This window comes from Pseudophryne corroboree, unplaced genomic scaffold (assembly GCF_028390025.1).
Source record: "Pseudophryne corroboree isolate aPseCor3 unplaced genomic scaffold, aPseCor3.hap2 scaffold_796, whole genome shotgun sequence".
Taxonomy (NCBI): Eukaryota; Metazoa; Chordata; class Amphibia; order Anura; family Myobatrachidae; genus Pseudophryne; species Pseudophryne corroboree.
Window position 1 is genome coordinate 26510 of NW_026970375.1, and position 16363 is coordinate 42872.

A 16363-nucleotide genomic window follows, 5' to 3' on the forward strand; every position below is an offset into this window, starting at 1 on the left:
GGACTGCAGATCTCTCTTGGCCTGGACCTATGGGGGTCAAATGCAGGACATTGCATGTCAGCCATGTTGTCACATCTCGGCTGAAAGAATACAAAATTATATATATACAGTCACTTGAAAACATTATTGGTGATTATTCCTGCAGGTAATCACCACACCTTAGATCACATATAATTTGTGATCCTCCTTTCTCTATTCAAACGTGACAGCAAGGCTCACCCATTGCACTCTGGGTGTGCTGCTCCTGCGATTTCCCCAAATGTGGGAAACTTGACTGCATAATTTGTGTTTCCCCTGGTCGGCTCTCGTATAATTCAGATCTCTTTGTCTCAGGTCTCTCTCCAGCCTAGTTTGCTGTCTGTTTCCACTTCTCTTTTCTTGAGCTGCTCCCTTCTATGCCCTTGCGCACTATCCTGACTTCTCCCGTCTGCTTACTTTGTGCCTTCCAATGCACAATGCAAACTACAGGTAGTGCTGCAGGGCCCACACCCTTTTACTTGCCGTACAGAGCAGCTCTGGAGCTGTTACAGAGCCCAGCTACTGCAAGAAATCAGCTTGAATGCTTCAGGGGCTGAGGCATAGCCAACATGAGCCCCACACCGAAGGAGGGTGGAGGTGTTTAATGCGGACTAGGGGTCATCCAAGCGCCGCAAAAGGCCGCCATGCCCTGCACGCCCCTTTTCTCTTTTCACATGCAGACGAGGGTTGAAGCCAACTTTGACCCACTGCTTGGATGACATCACCATATGCAAATCCATCTGCTGCAGGCCTTCCCCCAGGAATGCTTGCACTAGTTGTTGCATTTGGTTTGTTGTTTGGGGGTGCTTCAGTATTAGGCAGCCTTCTTCCCTCCCATGTTCATCTGAAAATATGTGTTCTCCCTGCAGTTGTTGTCCCCAGATGAGAGTTCCCTTGTGCTGCCTCAGTTGAATCTCCTTTACTTGACAGAGATGTGCCTGAGCAGCGGCCCTCCCCAGCCCTATCCCAAATCATACTTATTTTGCATAGGAGATACCATGGTCATGAAGATTGTTCTCCCAGGGTGAGGTTCATTCATTGCATTCTGGGTATGCTGACCCCTGTGATTTCCCCAAATGTGGGTAACTCGACTGCATTATTTGTTGTAGTGGGGGACTGTGTTTGTGTTTTCCTCTGGTCAGCTCTGGTAAAAGTCAGATTTCTTTGTCTCAGATCTTCCTCTAGCCTTGTTCTTCTTTCGAGAGTTCCCTTGTGCTGCCTCAGTTGGATCTCCTTCACTTGACAGGGGGGTGCCCGAGCAGCGACCCTCCCCAGCTCTAGCCCAACTCCTACTTACCTGCCAGGTGAGATACTATGATCATGAAGGTGCTTCTCCCAGGGCAAGGCTCACCCATTGCACTCTGGGTGTGCTGCCCCTGCGATTTCCCCAAATGTGGGAAACTTGACTGCAGAATTTGTGTTTCCCCTGGTCGGCTCTCGTATAATTCAGATCTCTTTGTCTCAGGTCTCTCTACAGCCTAGTTTGCTGTCTGTTTCCACTTCTTTTTTCTTGAGCCCCTCCCTTTTATACCCTTGTGCACTATCCTGACTTCTCCTCCTGTCTGCTTACTTTGTGCCTTCCAATGCACAATGCAAACTACAGGTAGTGCTGCAGGGCCCACACCCTTTTACTTGCATTACAGAGCAGCTCTGGAGCTGTTACAGTGCCAAGCTGCTGCAAGAAATCAGCTTGAATGCTTCAGGGGCTGGGGCATGGCCAACATGAGACCCACACCGAAGGAGGGTGGGGGTGTTTAATGCAAACTAAGGGTCATCCAAGCACCGCAAAAGGCCGCCATGCCCTGCACGCCCCTTTTCTCTTTTCATATGCAGACGAAGGTTGAAGCCAACTTTGACCCACTGCTTGGATGACATCACCATATGCAAATCAATCTGCGGCAGGCCTTCCCCCAGGAATGCTTGCACTAGTTGTTGCATTTGGTTTGTTGTTTGGGGGTGCTTCAGTATTAGGCAGCCTTCTGCCCTCCCATGTTCATCTGAAAATATGTGTTCTCCCTGCAGTTGTTGTCCCAGATGAGAGTTCCCTTGTGCTGCCTCAGTTGAATCTCCTTTACTTGACAGAGATGTGCCTGAGCAGCGGCCCTCCCCAGCCCTATCCCAAATCATACTTATTTTGCATAGGAGATACCATGGTCATGAAGATTATTCTCCCAGGGTGAGGTTCATTCATTGCATTCTGGGTATGCTGACCCCTGTGATTTCCCCAAATGTGGGTAACTCGACTGCATTATTTGTGGTAGTGGGGGACTGTGTTTGTGTTTTCCTCTGGTCAGCTCTGGTAAAAGTCAGATTTCTTTGTTTCAGATCTTCCTCTAGCCTTGTTCTTCTTTCGAGAGTTCCCTTGTGCTGCCTCAGTTGGATCTCCTTCACTTGACAGGGGGGTGCCCGAGCAGCGACCCTCCCCAGCTCAAGCCCAACTCCTACTTACCTGCCAGGTGAGATACTATGATCATGAAGGTGCTTCTCCCAGGGCAAGGCTCACCCATTGCACTCTGGGTGTGCTGCCCCTGCGATTTCCCCAAATGTGGGAAACTTGACTGCATAATTTGTGTTTCCCCTGGTCGGCTCTCGTATAATTCAGATCTCTTTGTCTCAGGTCTCTCTCCAGCCTAGTTTGCTGTCTGTTTCCACTTCTTTTTTCTTGAGCCCCTCCCTTTTATACCCTTGTGCACTATCCTGACTTCTCCTCCTGTCTGCTTACTTTGTGCCTTCCAATGCACAATGCAAACTACACACCCTTTTACTTGCCTTACAGAGCAGCTCTGGAGCTGTTACAGTGCCAAGCTGCTGTAAGAAATCAGCTTGAATGCTTCAGGGGCTGGGGCATTGGCAACATGAGCCCCACACCGAAGGAGGGTGGGGGTGTTTAATGCGAACTAAGGGTCATCCAAGCGCCGCAAAAGGCCGCCATGCCCTGCATACCCCTTTTCTCTTTTCATATGCAGATGAGGGTTCCAGCCAACTTTGGCCCACTGCTTGGATGACATCACCGTATGCAAATCCGTCTTCTGCAGAACTTCCCCCAGGAATGCTTGTACTAGTTGTTGCATTTGGTTTGTTGTTTGGGGGTGCTTCAGTATTAGGCAGCCTTCTGCCCTCCCATGTTCATCTGAAAATATGTGTTCTCCCTGCAGTTGTTGTCCCCAGATGAGATTTCCCTTGTGCTGCCTCAGTTGAATCTCCTTTACTTGACAGAGATGTGCCTGAGCAGCGGCCCTCCCCAGCCCTATCCCAAATCATACTTATTTTGCATAGGCGATACCATGGTCATGAAGATTGTTCTCCCAGGGTGAGGTTCATTCATTGCATTCTGGGTATGCTGACCCCTGTGATTTCCCCAAATGTGGGAAACTCGACTGCATTATTTGTGGTAGTGGGGGACTGTGTTTGTGCTTTCCTCTGGTCAGCTCTGGTAAAAGTCAGATTTCTTTGTCTCAGATCTTCCTCTAGCCTTGTTCTTCTTTCGAGAGTTCCCTTGTGCTGCCTCAGTTGGATCTCCTTCACTTGACAGGGGGTGCCCGAGCAGCAATCCTCCACAGCTCTGGCCCAACTCCTACTTACCTGCCAGGTGAGATACTATGATCTTCACTGTTAGGGCAATCAGGATGTGGAATTCCCTGCCAGGGAAGGTGGTAATGGCGGACTCTGTAATTGGATTTAAAAAAGGAATGGATACATTTCTGAATGAAAAAGCTATCCAAGGTTATAATACTTAAAATATCAACATGGTTAATCCGGGGGTAACATGAGTTGTAGTAGCTAACTAGTCATAAAACATTATTCAGCAAGTATGTAGAATCATCACAACTTAAAACAGGTTGAACACGATGGGCAATTTGCCTCTATTCAACCTCAAAAACTTTGTTACTATATGTTACTATATTACTATGTTACTGTAGTATACAGAACACCACAATGCAATGAGCAGGGATAGTGAGCACTGATGAGGATACTAGAACTGACACTGAGCAGCAAGATGCAGCACTGGACTATTAGTAATGTACTGTAGTATGCTGAGCACAACAATGCAGCACAAGACAATGAGCAGTGATACTGAGCACTGATGAGGATACTACTGAGAACTGACACTGAGCAGGAGAGACACACTACTAGTATTACTGAGCAGCAATAAGTATCCACTGATACTGAGCACTGATATTGAGATTTCCACTGAGAGAACATAGCCACGTCCTCTCCGCTCTCTCTTCAATGCACGAGTAAAAATGGCGGCAACGCGCAGCTCTTTATATGGAATCCGAATCTCGCGAGAATCCGACAGCGGGATGATGACATTTTCCCTTGTTCAGGTTTTCCGAGTCAGGCGGGAACAACCGAGCCTACCTCGTACCAGTGTAAACCACGTGGAGTTCGTGGGGAATTCGGTTCTCGGAGAACCGAACCCGCTCCTCTCTACCTTATACCCATCAATTTTTTTTATTTTCAATCTAAGCCCCTGCAGTTTTCTGTAAGCATCTGCTTTGCTATGATGATCAACAAGTCACAAGGGCAAACACTCAGGGCTTGAGGCGTAGATCTTAGGACCAGCTGCTACAAGCATGGCAGAGGTGTCACTATCACTGGTGACACCCAGAGAGGTGGCGAGGGAGATTGTAATGCAGTGCGCGCAGATAAGCAGCGCAATGGTAAAAAGGAGGCATGGTTTCATAGGTAGGGGCGTTGCCTGGTGGCCTGAATCTACATTTTGTTGCTCCGGGTGTCCCGGGGGTTGGGGGCTGCACCGGGGACTAGTGTGTGAGCGGTGCTGGCTCCTGCACAGTGACATGGCATGGCCACTAGAGATGTGCACCGGAAATTTTTCGGGTTTTGTGTTTTGGTTTTGGGTTCGGTTCCGCGGCCGTGTTTTGGGTTCGAACGCGTTTTGGCTAAACCTCACCGAATTTTTTTTATCGGATTCGGGTGTGTTTTGGATTCGGGTGTTTTTTTCAAAAAACCCTAAAAAACAGCTTAAATCATAGAATTTGGGAGTCATTTTGATCCCAAAGTATTATTAACCTCAATAACCATAATTTCAACTCATTTTCAGTCTATTCTTAACACCTCACACCTCACAATATTATTTTTAGTCCTAAAATTTGCACCGAGGTCGCTGGATGACTAAGCTCAGTGACCCAAGTGGCCGACACAAACACCTGGCCCATCTAGGAGTGGCACTGCAGTGTCACGCATGATGGCCCTTCCAAAAAACACTCCCCAAACAGCACATGACGCAAAGAAAAAAAGAGGCGCAATGAGGTAGCTGTGTGACTAAGCTCAGCGACCCAAGTGGCCGACACAAACACCTGGCTCCATCCCTGACTTGGAAATGGAGTGTTGCTGACCCCCCTCTCCCCCCCTGCCCCGATTGACAGGCAGAGGCGATCGCATTCTCTGCGGGGTGCCGCAGAAAATGCAGGCACATGCGTATGCTCTTAGCAATTTTTGCAGTTGGATCGCTTACTGTGATTGCAATCCAACCTGAATCAGGCCCTATTACCTATCACAATGCGCTGCGGGCAGTACAAAATTGGTTTAATATGGGAGAAAAAACCCCAGACCTGTGCTCCTTAACTGTACCTGGTGGCTCGTGGAGCGGCTGCCCAGTAATCAGTGTCCACGCCAGTGCGCACACGGTCCACCCCCTACGGCCACGCTCCCCTTCATCAGCGGCCTCGTGATCCGGAAGGGCGGTGCGTGTGTGACTGACCTTAGGAAGAAACCGGAGCCTCCGCTGCAGTGACCCAGCAACCAGGGCACGGGAGTATACAGCGCCGCTGGGAGTGATGAAGCTGCAGTAAAGATGTCTATTAGACCTAGCCTGCTGCAGCCCTTGTAGATTCTCATAAAAAAAGTTCTTATTTTCTTGTCAAAATTAATAGCTAAGAATAGGCTGCCTGAGGCAGGCCCCTGTTAAGTGGCCTGCTACTGAAGGCACCAACTACAAACTGAGCTCCCTGTTCATGGAAGCGGGGTTATAGAGGAGAATGCGCTGAGCATCTTGGGAACAGTCAAAAGCTTTGAGCCGGTTGGTGCCTCAGATCAAGATCCTACTCTACACCCCAATGTGAATCCTTGTGGAGTCCAGTGTACCCCACAGAAGAAATTAATGTGTCACACCCATTGGCAGCAACCTTAGAATAGCTGCTGACGGGCACAATTGAGAAAGGAAGGGGGGGGGACATTTGAATCCAGCACATAGATGCAATTCAAATATGTAATTTGAACCTTCCTATTTTAAAATATAATGGATGAACTTCACCCTGTGATAACAATCTTCATGATATAGAGATCTCATATGCAAAATAAGTATGAGTTGGGATAGGGCTGGGGAGGGTGGCTGCTCGGGCAAGCCCCTCCCCCGTCAAGTTAAGGAGATTCAACTGAGGAAGCACAAGGGAACTCTCGTCTGGGGACAACAACTGCAGGGAGACCACATTTTTTCAGATGAACATGGGAGGGCGGAAGGCTGCCTAATACTGAAGCACCATCAAATATCAAACCATATGCAATAACTAGTACAAGCATTCCTGGGGGAAGGTCTGCAGGAGACGAATTTGCATACGGTGATGTCATCCAAGCAGTGGGCCAAAGTTGGCTGGAACCCTCATCTGCATATGAAAAGAGAAAAGGGTTATGCAGGGCATGGCAGCCTTTTGCGGCGCTTGGATGACCCCTAGTTCGCATTAAACACCTCCACCCTCCTTCGGTGTGGGGCTCATGTTGGCTATGCCCCAGCCCCTGAAGCATTCAAGCTGATTTCTTGCAGCAGCTGGGCACTGTAACAGCTCCAGAGCTGCTCTGTAAGGCAAATAAAAGGGTGTGGGCCCTGCAGCACTACCTGTAGTTCGCATTGTGCGTTGGAAGGCACAAAGTAAGCAGACGGGAGAAGTCAGGATAGTGCGCAAGGGCATAGAAGGGAGCGGCTCAAGAAAAGAGAAGTGGAAACAGACAGCAAACTAGGCTGGAGAGAGACCTGAGACAAAGAGATCTGAATTATACGAGAGCCGACCAGGGGAAACACAAATTATGCAGTCAAGTTTCCCATATTTGGGGAAATCGCAGGGGCAGCACACCCAGAGTGCAATGGTTGAGCCTTGCCCTGGGAGAAGCACCTTCAAGATCATAGTATCTCACCTGGCAGGTAAGTAGGAGTTGGGCTAGAGCTGGGGAGGGTCGCTGCTCGGGCACCCCCCTGTCAAGTGAAGGAGATCCAACTGAGGCAGCACAATGGAACTCTCGAAAGAAGAACAAGGCTAGAGGAAGATCTGAGACAAAGAAATCTGACTTTTACCAGAGCTGACCAGCGGAAAACACAAACACAGTCCCCAACTACCACAAATAATGCAGGCGAGTTTCGCACATTTGGGTAAATCACAGGGGTCAGCATACCCAGAATGCAATGAATGAACCTCACCCTGGGTGAACAATTTTCATGACCATGGTGTCTCCTATGCAAAATAAGTATGATTTGGGATAGGGCTGGGGAGGGCCGCTGCTCAGGCACATCTCTGTCAAGTAAAGGAGATTCAACTGAGGCAGCACAAGGGAACTCTCATATGGGGACAACAACTGCAGGGAGAACACATATTTTCAGATGAACATGGGAGGGCAGAAGGCTGCCTAATACTGAAGCACCCCCAAACAACAAACCAAATGCAACAACTAGTGCAAGCATTCCTGGGGGAAGGCCTGCAGCAGATGGATTTGCATATGGTGATGTTATCCAAGCAGTGGGTCAAAGTTGGCTTCAACCCTCATCTGCATATGAAAAGAGAAAAGGGGCGTGCAGGGCATGGCGGCCTTTTGCGGTGCTTGGATGACCCCTAGATCGCATTAAACACCCCCACCCTCCTTTGGTGTGGGGCTCATGTTGGCCATGCCCCATCCCATGAAGCATTCAAGCTGATTTCTTGCAGCAGCTGGGCACTGTAACAGCTCCAGAGCTGCTCTGTAAGGCAAGTAAAAGGGTGTGGGCCCTGCAGCACTACCTGTAGTTTGCATTGTGCATTGGAAGGCACAAAGTAAGCAGACGGGAGGAGAAGTCAGGATAGTGCACAAGGGTATAGAAGGGAGGGGCTCAAGAAAAAAGAAGTGGAAACAGAGAGCAAACTAGGCTGGAGAGAGACCTGAGACAAAGAGATCTGAATTATACGAGAGCCGACCAGAGGAAACACAAATTATGCAGTCAAGTGTCCCACATTTGGGGAAATCGTAGGAGCAGCACACCCAGTGTGCAATGGGTGAGCCTTGCCCTGGGAGAAGCACCTTCCTGATTATAGTATCTCACCTGGGTGTGCTGCCCCTGCGATTTCCCCAAATGTGGGAAACTTGACTGCATAATTTATGTTTCCCCTGGTCGGCTCTCATATAATTCAGATCTCTTTGTCTCAGGTCTCTCTCCAGCCTAGTTTGCTGTCTGTTTCCACTTCTTTTTTCTTGAGCCCCTCCCTTCTATACCCTTGTGGACTATCCTGACTTCTCCTCCTGTCTGCTTACTTTGTGCCTTCCAATGCACAATGCAAACTACAGGTAGTGCTGCAGGGCCCACACCCTTTTACTTGCCTTACAGAGCAGCTCTGGAGCTGTTACAGTGCCAAGCTGCTGCAAGAAATCAGCTTGAATGCTTCAGGGGCTGGGGCATGGCCAACATGAGCCCCACACCGAAGGAGGGTGGGGGTGTTTAATGCGAACTAAGGGTCATCCAAGCGCCGCAAAAGGCCGCCATGCCCTGCATACCCCTTTTCTCTTTTCATATGCAGATGAGGGTTCCAGCCAACTTTGGCCCACTGCTTGGATGACATCACTATATGCATATCCGTCTTCTGCAGACCTTCCCCCAGGAATGCTTGTACTAGTTGTTGCATTTGGTTTGTTGTTTGGGGGTGCTTCAGTATTAGGCAGCCTTCTGCCCTCCCATGTTCATCTGAAAATATGTGTTCTCACTGCAGTTGTTGTCCCCAGATGAGAGTTCCCTTGTGCTGCCTCAGTTGAATCTCCTTTACTCTAAAACTTGTAAAACTTAGCAAAAGTGTTTACTAAATAGCTGCTCGGCAAAGTTTCAATGCCGAGACTCCCCGACCAGCTGCCCAGGATGAACCCACCTTTCTAGTAGAATGGGTCTTCACCTAATTCAGTAACGGCAATCCTGCCGTGGAATGAGCATGCTGAATCTTACCACAGATCCAGCGCATAATTGTCTACATGGAAGCAGGACACCCAATCCTGTTGGGAGCATACAGGACAAACAGAGCCTCTGTTTTCCTAATCTGAACCGTTCTGGTGACATAAATTTTCAAAGTTCTGACCACAGCCAGAGACTTTGACTCAACGAAGGTGTCAGTGGCCAAAGGCACCATGTGGAAAGATGAACCACCTTCGGCAGAAATAGTTGACGTGTCCTCAATTCTGCTCTATCTTCATGAAATATCAAATAAAGGCTCTTGTGATACTGCATGGTTTGTACTGTTTTCCATGTGCTCCCAGATCTTTCAAGCAAGAAGCATGGTCAAGAAAGTTCTGTTTGAAAAGAAACAACATTTACTGTCATTGTTATAGAATTTGGGAGAAAAAACAAGAAGAAATCTGCACTGTTGACGCACTGGACAGAATGAATGAATCATAAAATATAACCTTTATTAAGTATGTATTAAAATTGGATAAATATTAATATTATTATCCCAAACTGCAGTGAAACATAAAGGTTAAAATCACAGAACTAACATACATGTGCATAAGAAGAATAAAGAGATGTGAAAAAAAGGTTTAAAAAGCGTGTCCGTGTGTGATTATTTTTGAAGGCACAACCCTGGCGGGGTTGTTTATATAGATATATATGTTGCTAATAATCACTTTCTAGCGTAATGTTATTAAATAGCTGTTAGTATCTATGTCGTCAGGTACCACTGGGTCGTATCCTATATACTCCTGTGGGAAACTTGACTGCATAATTTGTGTTTCCCCTGGTCGGCTCTCGTATAATTCAGATCTCTTTGTCTCAGGTCTCTCTCCAGCCTAGTTTGCTGTCTGTTTCCACTTCTCTTTTCTTGAGCCGCTGCCTTCTATGCCCTTGTGCACTCTCCAGACTTCTCCTGTCTGCTTACTTTGTGCCTTCCAACGCACAATGCAAACTACAGGTAGTGCTGCAGGGCCCACACCCTTTTACTTGCCTTACAGAGCAGCTCTGGAGCTGTTACAGTGCCCAGCTGCAGCAAGAAATCAGCTTGAATGCTTCAGGGGCTGGGGCATAGCCAACATGAGCCCCACACCGACGGAGGGTGGAGGTGTTTAATGCAAACTAGGGGTCAGCCAAGCGCCGCAAAAGGCCGCCATGCCCTGCATGCCCCTTTTCTCTTTTCATATGCAGACGAGGGTTGAAGCCAACTTTGACCCACTGCTTGGATGACATCACCATATGCAAATCCATCTGCGGCAGGCCTTCCCCCAGGAATGCTTGCACTAGTTGTTGCATTTGGTTTGTTGTTTGGGGGTGCTTCAGTATTAGGCAGCCTTCTGCCCTCCCATGTTCATCTGAAAATATGTGTTCTCCCTGCAGTTGTTGTCCCCAGATGAGAGTTCCCTTGTGCTGCCTCAGTTGAATCTCCTTTACTTGACAGAGATGTGCCTGAGCAGCGGCCCTCCCCAGCCCTATCCCAAATCATACTTATTTTGCATAGGAGATACCATGGTCATGAAGATTGTTCTCCCAGGGTTAGGTTCATTCATTGCGTTCTGGGTATGCTGACCTCTGTGATTTCCCCAAATGTGGGAAACTCAACTGCATTATTTGTGGTAGTGGGGGACTGTGTTTGTGCTTTCCTCTGGTCAGCTCTGGTAAAAGTCAGATTTCTTTGTCTCAGATCTTCCTCTAGCCTTGTTCTTCTTTCAAGAGTTCCCTTGTGCTGCCTCAGTTGGATCTCCTTCACTTGACAGGGGGGTGCCCGAGCAGCGACCCTCCCCAGCTCTAGCCCAACTCCTACTTACCTGCCAGGTGAGATACTATGATCATGAAGTTGCTTCTCCCAGGGCAAGGCTCACCCATTGCACTCTGGGTGTGCTGCCCCTGCGATTTCCCCAAATATGGGAAACTTGATTGCATAATTTGTGTTTCCCCTAGTCGGCTCTCATATAATTCAGATCTCTTTGTCTCAGGTCTCTCTCCAGCCTAGTTTGCTGTCTGTTTCCACTTCTTTTTTCTTGAGCCCCTCCCTTCTATACCCTTGTGCACTATCCTGACTTCTCCTCCTGTCTGCTTACTTTGTGCCTTCCGATGCACAATGCAAACTACAGGTAGTGCTGCAGGGCCCACACCCTTTTACTTGCCTTACAGAGCAGCTCTGGAGCTGTTACAGTGCCCAGCTGCTGCAAGAAATCAGCTTGAATGCTTCAGGGGCTGGGGCATAGCCAACATGAGCCCCACACCGACGGAGGGTGGAGGTGTTTAATGCGAACTAAGGGTCATCCAAGCGCCGCAAAAGGCCGCCATGCCCTGCATACCCCTTTTCTCTTTTCATATGCAGATGAGGGTTCCAGCCAACTTTGGCCCACTGCTTGGATGACATCACTGTATGCAAATCCGTCTTCTGCAGACCTTCCCCCAGGAATGCTTGTACTAGTTGTTGCATTTGGTTTGTTGTTTGGGGGTGCTTCAGTATTAGGCAGCCTTCTGCCCTCCCATGTTCATCTGAAAATATGTGTTCTCCCGGCAGTTGTTGTCCCCAGATGAGAGTTCCCTTGTGCTGCCTCAGTTGAATCTCCTTTACTTGACAGAGATGTGCCTGAGCAACGGCCCTCCCCAGCCCTATCCCAAATCATACTTATTTTGCATAGGAGATACCATGGTCATAAAGATTGTTCTCCCAGGGTGAGGTTCATTCATTGCATTCTGTGTATGCTGACCCCTGTGATTTCCCCAAATGTGGGAAACTCAACTGCATTATTTGTGGTAGTGGGGGACTGTGTTTGTGTTTTCCTCTGGTCAGCTCTGGTAAAAGTCAGATTTCTTTGTCTCAGATCTTCCTCTAGCCTTGTTCTTCTTTCGAGAGTTCCATTGTGCTGCCTCAGTTTGATCTCCTTCACTTGACAGGGGGGTACCCGAGCAGCGACCCTCCCCAGCTCTAGCCCAACTCCTACATAACTGCCAGGTGAGATACTATGATCATGAAGGTGCTTCTCCCAGGGCAAGGCTCACCCATTGCACTCTGGGTGTGCTGCTCCTGCGATTTCCCCAAATGTGGGAAACTTGACTGCATAATTTGCGTTTCCCCTGGTCGGCTCTCGTATAATTCAGATCTCTTTGTCTCAGGTCTCTCTCCAGCCTAGTTTGCTGTCTGTTTCCACTTCTCTTTTCTTGAGCCGCTGCCTTCTATGCCCTTGTGCACTCTCCTGACTTCTCCTGTCTGCTTACTTTGTGCCTTCCAACGCACAATGCAAACTACAGGTAGTGCTGCAGGGCCCACACCCTTTTACTTGCCTTTCAGAGCAGCTCTGGAGCTGTTACAGTGCCCAGCTGCTGCAAGAAATCAGCTTGAATGCTTCAGGGGCTGGGGCATAGCCAACATGAGCCCCACACCGACGGAGGGTGGAGGTGTATAATGCGAACTAAGGGTCATCCAAGCGCCGCAAAAGGCCGCCATGCCCTGCATACCCCTTTTCTCTTTTCATATGCAGATGAGGGTTCCAGCCAACTTTGGCCCACTGCTTGGATGACATCACCGTATGCAAATACGTCTTCTGCAGACCTTCCCCCAGGAATGCTTGTACTAGTTGTTGCATTTGGTTTGTTGTTTGGGGTGCTTCAGTATTAGGCAGCCTTCTGCTCTCCCATGTTCATCTGAAAATATGTGTTCTCCCTGCAGTTGTTGTCCCCAGATGAGAGTTCTCTTGTGCTGCCTCAGTTGAATCTCCTTTACTTGACAGAGATGTGCCTGAGCAGCGGCCCTCCCCAGCCCTATCCCAAATCATACTTATTTTGCATAGGAGATACCATGGTCATGAAGATTGTTCTTCCAGGGTGAGGTTCATTCATTGCATTCTGGGTATGCTGACCCCTGTGATTTCCCCAAATGTGGGAAACTCGACTGCATTATTTGTGGTAGTGGGGGACTGTGTTTGTGCTTTCCTCTGGTCAGCTCTGGTAAAAGTCAGATTTCTTTGTCTCAGATCTTCCTCTAGCCTTGTTCTTTTTTTGAGAGTTTCCTTGTGCTGCCTCAGTTGGATTTCCTTCACTTGACAGGGGGGTGCCCGAGCAGCGACCCTCCCCAGCTCTAGCCCAACTCCTACTTACCTGCCAGGTGAGATACTATGATCAGGAAGGTGCTTCTCCCAGGGCAAGGCTCACCCATTGCACTCTGGGTGTGCTGCTCCTACGATTTCCCCAAATGTGGGACACTTGACTACATAATTTGTGTTTCCTCTGGTCGGCTACTCGTATAATTCAGATCTCTTTGTCTCAGGTCTCTCTCCAGCCTAGTTTGCTGTCTGTTTCCACTTCTCTTTTCTTGAGCCCCTGCCCTTGCCCTTGTGCACTCTCCTGACTTCTCCTGTCTGCTTACTTTGTGCCTTCCAACGCACAATGCAAATTACAGGTAGTGCTGCAGGGCCAACACCCTTTTACTTGCCTTACAGAGCAGCTCTGGAGCTGTTACAGTGCCCAGCTGCTGCAAGAAATCAGCTTGAATGCTTCAGGGGCTGGGGCATAGCCAACATGAGCCCCACACCGAAGGAAGGTGGAGGTGTTTAATGCGAACTAAGGGTCATCCAAGCGCCGCAAAAGGCCGCCATGCCCTGCATACCCCTTTTCTCTTTTCATATGCAGATGAGGGTTCCAGCCAACTGTGGCCCACTGCTTGGATGACATCACCGTATGCAAATCCGTCTTCTGCAGACCTTTTCCCAGGAATGCTTGTACTAGTTGTTGCATTTGGTTTGTTGTTTGGGGGTGCTTCAGTATTAGGCAGCCTTCTGCTCTCCCATGTTCATCTGAAAATATGTGTTCTCCCTGCAGTTGTTGTCCCCAGATGAGAGTTCCCTTGTGCTGCCTCAGTTGAATCTCCTTTACTTGACAGAGATGTGCCTGAGCAGCGGCCCTCCCCAGCCCTATCCCAAATCATACTTATTTTGCATAGGAGATACCATTGTCATGAAGATTGTTCTCCCAGGGTGAGGTTCATTCATTGCATTCTGGGTATGCTGACCCCTGTCATTTCCCCAAATGTGGGAAACTCGACTGCATTATTTGTGGTAGTGGGGGACTGTGTTTGTGCTTTCCTCTGGTCAGCTCTGGTAAAAGTCAGATTTCTTTGTCTCAGATCTTCCTCTAGCCTTGTTCTTTTTTCGAGAGTTTCCTTGTGCTGCCTCAGTTGGATCTCCTTCACTTGACAGGGGGGTGCCCGAACAGCGACCCTCCCCAGCTCTAGCCCAACTCCTACTTACCTGCCAGGTGAGATACTATGATCAGGAAGGTGCTTCTCCCAGGGCAAGGCTCACCCAATGCACTCTGGGTGTGCTGCTCCTACGATTTCCCCAAATGTGGGACACTTGATTACATAATTTGTGTTTCCTCTGGTCGGCTCTCGTATAATTCAGATCTCTTTGTCTCAGGTCTCTCTCCAGCCTAGTTTGCTGTCTGTTTCCACTTCTCTTTTCTTGAGCCGCTCCCTTCTATGCCCTTGTGCACTATCCTGACTTCTCCCGTCTGCTTACTTTGTGCCTTCCAACGCACAATGCAAACTACAGGTAGTGCTGCAGGGCCCACACCCTTTTACTTGCTTTACAGAGCAGCTCTGGAGCTGTTACAGTGCCCAGCTGCTGCAAGAAATCAGCTTGAATGCTTCAGGGGCTGGGGCATAGCCAACATGAGCCCCACACCGAAGGAAGGTGGAGGTGTTTAATGCAAACTAGGGGTCATCCAAGCGCCGCAAAAGGCCGCCATGCCCTGCACACCCCTTTTTTATTTTCATATGCAGACGAGGGTTGAAGCCAACTTTGACCCACTGCTTGGATGACATCACCATATGCAAATCCATCTGCTGCAGGCCTTCCCCCAGGAATGCTTGCACTAGTAGTTGCATTTGGTTTGTTGTTTGGGGGTGCTTCAGTGTTAGGCAGCCTTCTGCCCTCCCATGTTCATCTGAAAATATGTGTTCTCCCTGCAGGTGTTGTCCCCAGATGAGAGTTCCCTTGTGTTGCCTCAGTTGAATCTCCTTTACTTGACAGAGATGTGCCTGAGCAGCGGCCCTCCCCAGCCCTATCCCAAATCATACTTATTTTGCATAGGAGATACCATGGTCATGAAGATTGTTCTCCCAGGGTGAGGTTCATTCATTGCACTCTGGGTATGCTGACCCCTGTGATTTCCCCAAATGTGGGAAACTCGACTGCATTATTTGTGGTAGTGGGGGACTGCGTTTGTGCTTTCCTCTGGTCAGCTCTGGTAAAAGTCAGATTTCTTTGTCTCAGATCTTCCTCTAGCCTTGTTCTTCTTTCGAGAGTTCCCTTGTGCTGCCTCAGTTGGATCTCCTTCACTTGACAGGGGGTGCCCGAGCAGCAATCCTCCACAGCTCTAGCCCAACTCCTACTTACCTGCCAGGTGAGATACTATGATGTTCACTGTTAGGGCAATCAGGATGTGGAATTCCCTGCCAGGGAAGGTGGTAATGGCGGACTCTGTAATTGGATTTAAAAAAGGAATGGATACATTTCTGAATGAAAAAGCTATCCAAGGTTATAATACTTAAAATATCAACATGGTTAATCCGGGGGTAACATGAGTTATAGTAGCTAACTAGTCATAAAACATTATTCAGCAAGTATGTAGAATCATCACAACTTAAAACAGGTTGAACACGATGGGCAATTTGCCTCTATTCAACCTCAAAAACTATGTTACTATATGTTACTATATTACTATGTTACTGTAGTATACAGAACACCACAATGTAATGAGCAGTGATAGTGAGCACTGATGAGGATACTAGAACTGACACTGAGCAGCAAGATGCAGCACTGGACTATTAGTAATGTACTGTAGTATGCTGAGCACCACAATGCAGCACAAGACAATGAGCAGTGATACTGAGCACTGATGAGGATACTACTGAGAACTGACACTGAGCAGGAGAGACACACTACTAGTATTACTGAGCAGCAATAAGTAACCACTGATACTGAGCACTGATATTGAGATTTCCACTGAGAGAACATAGCCACGTCCTCTCCGCTCTTTCTTCAATGCACGAGTAAAAATGGCGGCAACGCGCAGCTCTTTATATGGAATCCGAATCTCGAGAGAATCCGACAGCGGGATGATGACATTTTCCCTTGTTCAGGT

General features: G+C 48.5%; 16 non-coding genes and 1 pseudogene across 16 annotated transcripts; 14 read left to right on the top strand and 3 right to left on the bottom strand.

The window, feature by feature from the left end:
- The first annotated feature begins 991 nt into the window (after positions 1 to 991).
- On the top strand, positions 992 to 1155 carry LOC135041277 (U1 spliceosomal RNA). Its single transcript, XR_010234980.1, has one exon. It is a non-coding gene; the product is annotated as a U1 spliceosomal RNA (small nuclear RNA).
- A 152-nt stretch (positions 1156 to 1307) lies between these two features.
- LOC135041201 (U1 spliceosomal RNA) lies at positions 1308 to 1470 on the top strand. The gene has a single exon (XR_010234912.1). It is a non-coding gene; the product is annotated as a U1 spliceosomal RNA (small nuclear RNA).
- A 673-nt stretch (positions 1471 to 2143) lies between these two features.
- Positions 2144 to 2307, top strand: LOC135041281 (U1 spliceosomal RNA). Its single transcript, XR_010234984.1, has one exon. It is a non-coding gene; the product is annotated as a U1 spliceosomal RNA (small nuclear RNA).
- A 152-nt stretch (positions 2308 to 2459) lies between these two features.
- On the top strand, positions 2460 to 2622 carry LOC135041179 (U1 spliceosomal RNA). Its single transcript, XR_010234895.1, has one exon. It is a non-coding gene; the product is annotated as a U1 spliceosomal RNA (small nuclear RNA).
- A 655-nt stretch (positions 2623 to 3277) lies between these two features.
- LOC135041262 (U1 spliceosomal RNA) lies at positions 3278 to 3441 on the top strand. The gene has a single exon (XR_010234965.1). It is a non-coding gene; the product is annotated as a U1 spliceosomal RNA (small nuclear RNA).
- Positions 3442 to 7022: 3581 nt separating this feature from the next.
- On the bottom strand, positions 7023 to 7185 carry LOC135041221 (U1 spliceosomal RNA). Its single transcript, XR_010234929.1, has one exon. It is a non-coding gene; the product is annotated as a U1 spliceosomal RNA (small nuclear RNA).
- Positions 7186 to 7337: 152 nt separating this feature from the next.
- LOC135041188 (U1 spliceosomal RNA) lies at positions 7338 to 7501 on the bottom strand. The gene has a single exon (XR_010234903.1). It is a non-coding gene; the product is annotated as a U1 spliceosomal RNA (small nuclear RNA).
- A 674-nt stretch (positions 7502 to 8175) lies between these two features.
- LOC135041232 (U1 spliceosomal RNA) lies at positions 8176 to 8331 on the bottom strand. Its single transcript, XR_010234936.1, has one exon. It is a non-coding gene; the product is annotated as a U1 spliceosomal RNA (small nuclear RNA).
- Positions 8332 to 10692: 2361 nt separating this feature from the next.
- On the top strand, positions 10693 to 10856 carry LOC135041272 (U1 spliceosomal RNA). Its single transcript, XR_010234975.1, has one exon. It is a non-coding gene; the product is annotated as a U1 spliceosomal RNA (small nuclear RNA).
- Positions 10857 to 11008: 152 nt separating this feature from the next.
- LOC135041224 (U1 spliceosomal RNA) lies at positions 11009 to 11143 on the top strand (annotated as a pseudogene).
- Positions 11144 to 11845: 702 nt separating this feature from the next.
- Positions 11846 to 12009, top strand: LOC135041260 (U1 spliceosomal RNA). Its single transcript, XR_010234963.1, has one exon. It is a non-coding gene; the product is annotated as a U1 spliceosomal RNA (small nuclear RNA).
- A 152-nt stretch (positions 12010 to 12161) lies between these two features.
- LOC135041227 (U1 spliceosomal RNA) lies at positions 12162 to 12324 on the top strand. Its single transcript, XR_010234933.1, has one exon. It is a non-coding gene; the product is annotated as a U1 spliceosomal RNA (small nuclear RNA).
- Positions 12325 to 12994: 670 nt separating this feature from the next.
- On the top strand, positions 12995 to 13158 carry LOC135041256 (U1 spliceosomal RNA). Its single transcript, XR_010234959.1, has one exon. It is a non-coding gene; the product is annotated as a U1 spliceosomal RNA (small nuclear RNA).
- A 152-nt stretch (positions 13159 to 13310) lies between these two features.
- LOC135041214 (U1 spliceosomal RNA) lies at positions 13311 to 13474 on the top strand. The gene has a single exon (XR_010234923.1). It is a non-coding gene; the product is annotated as a U1 spliceosomal RNA (small nuclear RNA).
- Positions 13475 to 14142: 668 nt separating this feature from the next.
- LOC135041288 (U1 spliceosomal RNA) lies at positions 14143 to 14306 on the top strand. The gene has a single exon (XR_010234990.1). It is a non-coding gene; the product is annotated as a U1 spliceosomal RNA (small nuclear RNA).
- Positions 14307 to 14458: 152 nt separating this feature from the next.
- On the top strand, positions 14459 to 14621 carry LOC135041228 (U1 spliceosomal RNA). The gene has a single exon (XR_010234934.1). It is a non-coding gene; the product is annotated as a U1 spliceosomal RNA (small nuclear RNA).
- A 671-nt stretch (positions 14622 to 15292) lies between these two features.
- LOC135041170 (U1 spliceosomal RNA) lies at positions 15293 to 15456 on the top strand. Its single transcript, XR_010234887.1, has one exon. It is a non-coding gene; the product is annotated as a U1 spliceosomal RNA (small nuclear RNA).
- The last annotated feature ends 907 nt before the right edge of the window (positions 15457 to 16363 follow it).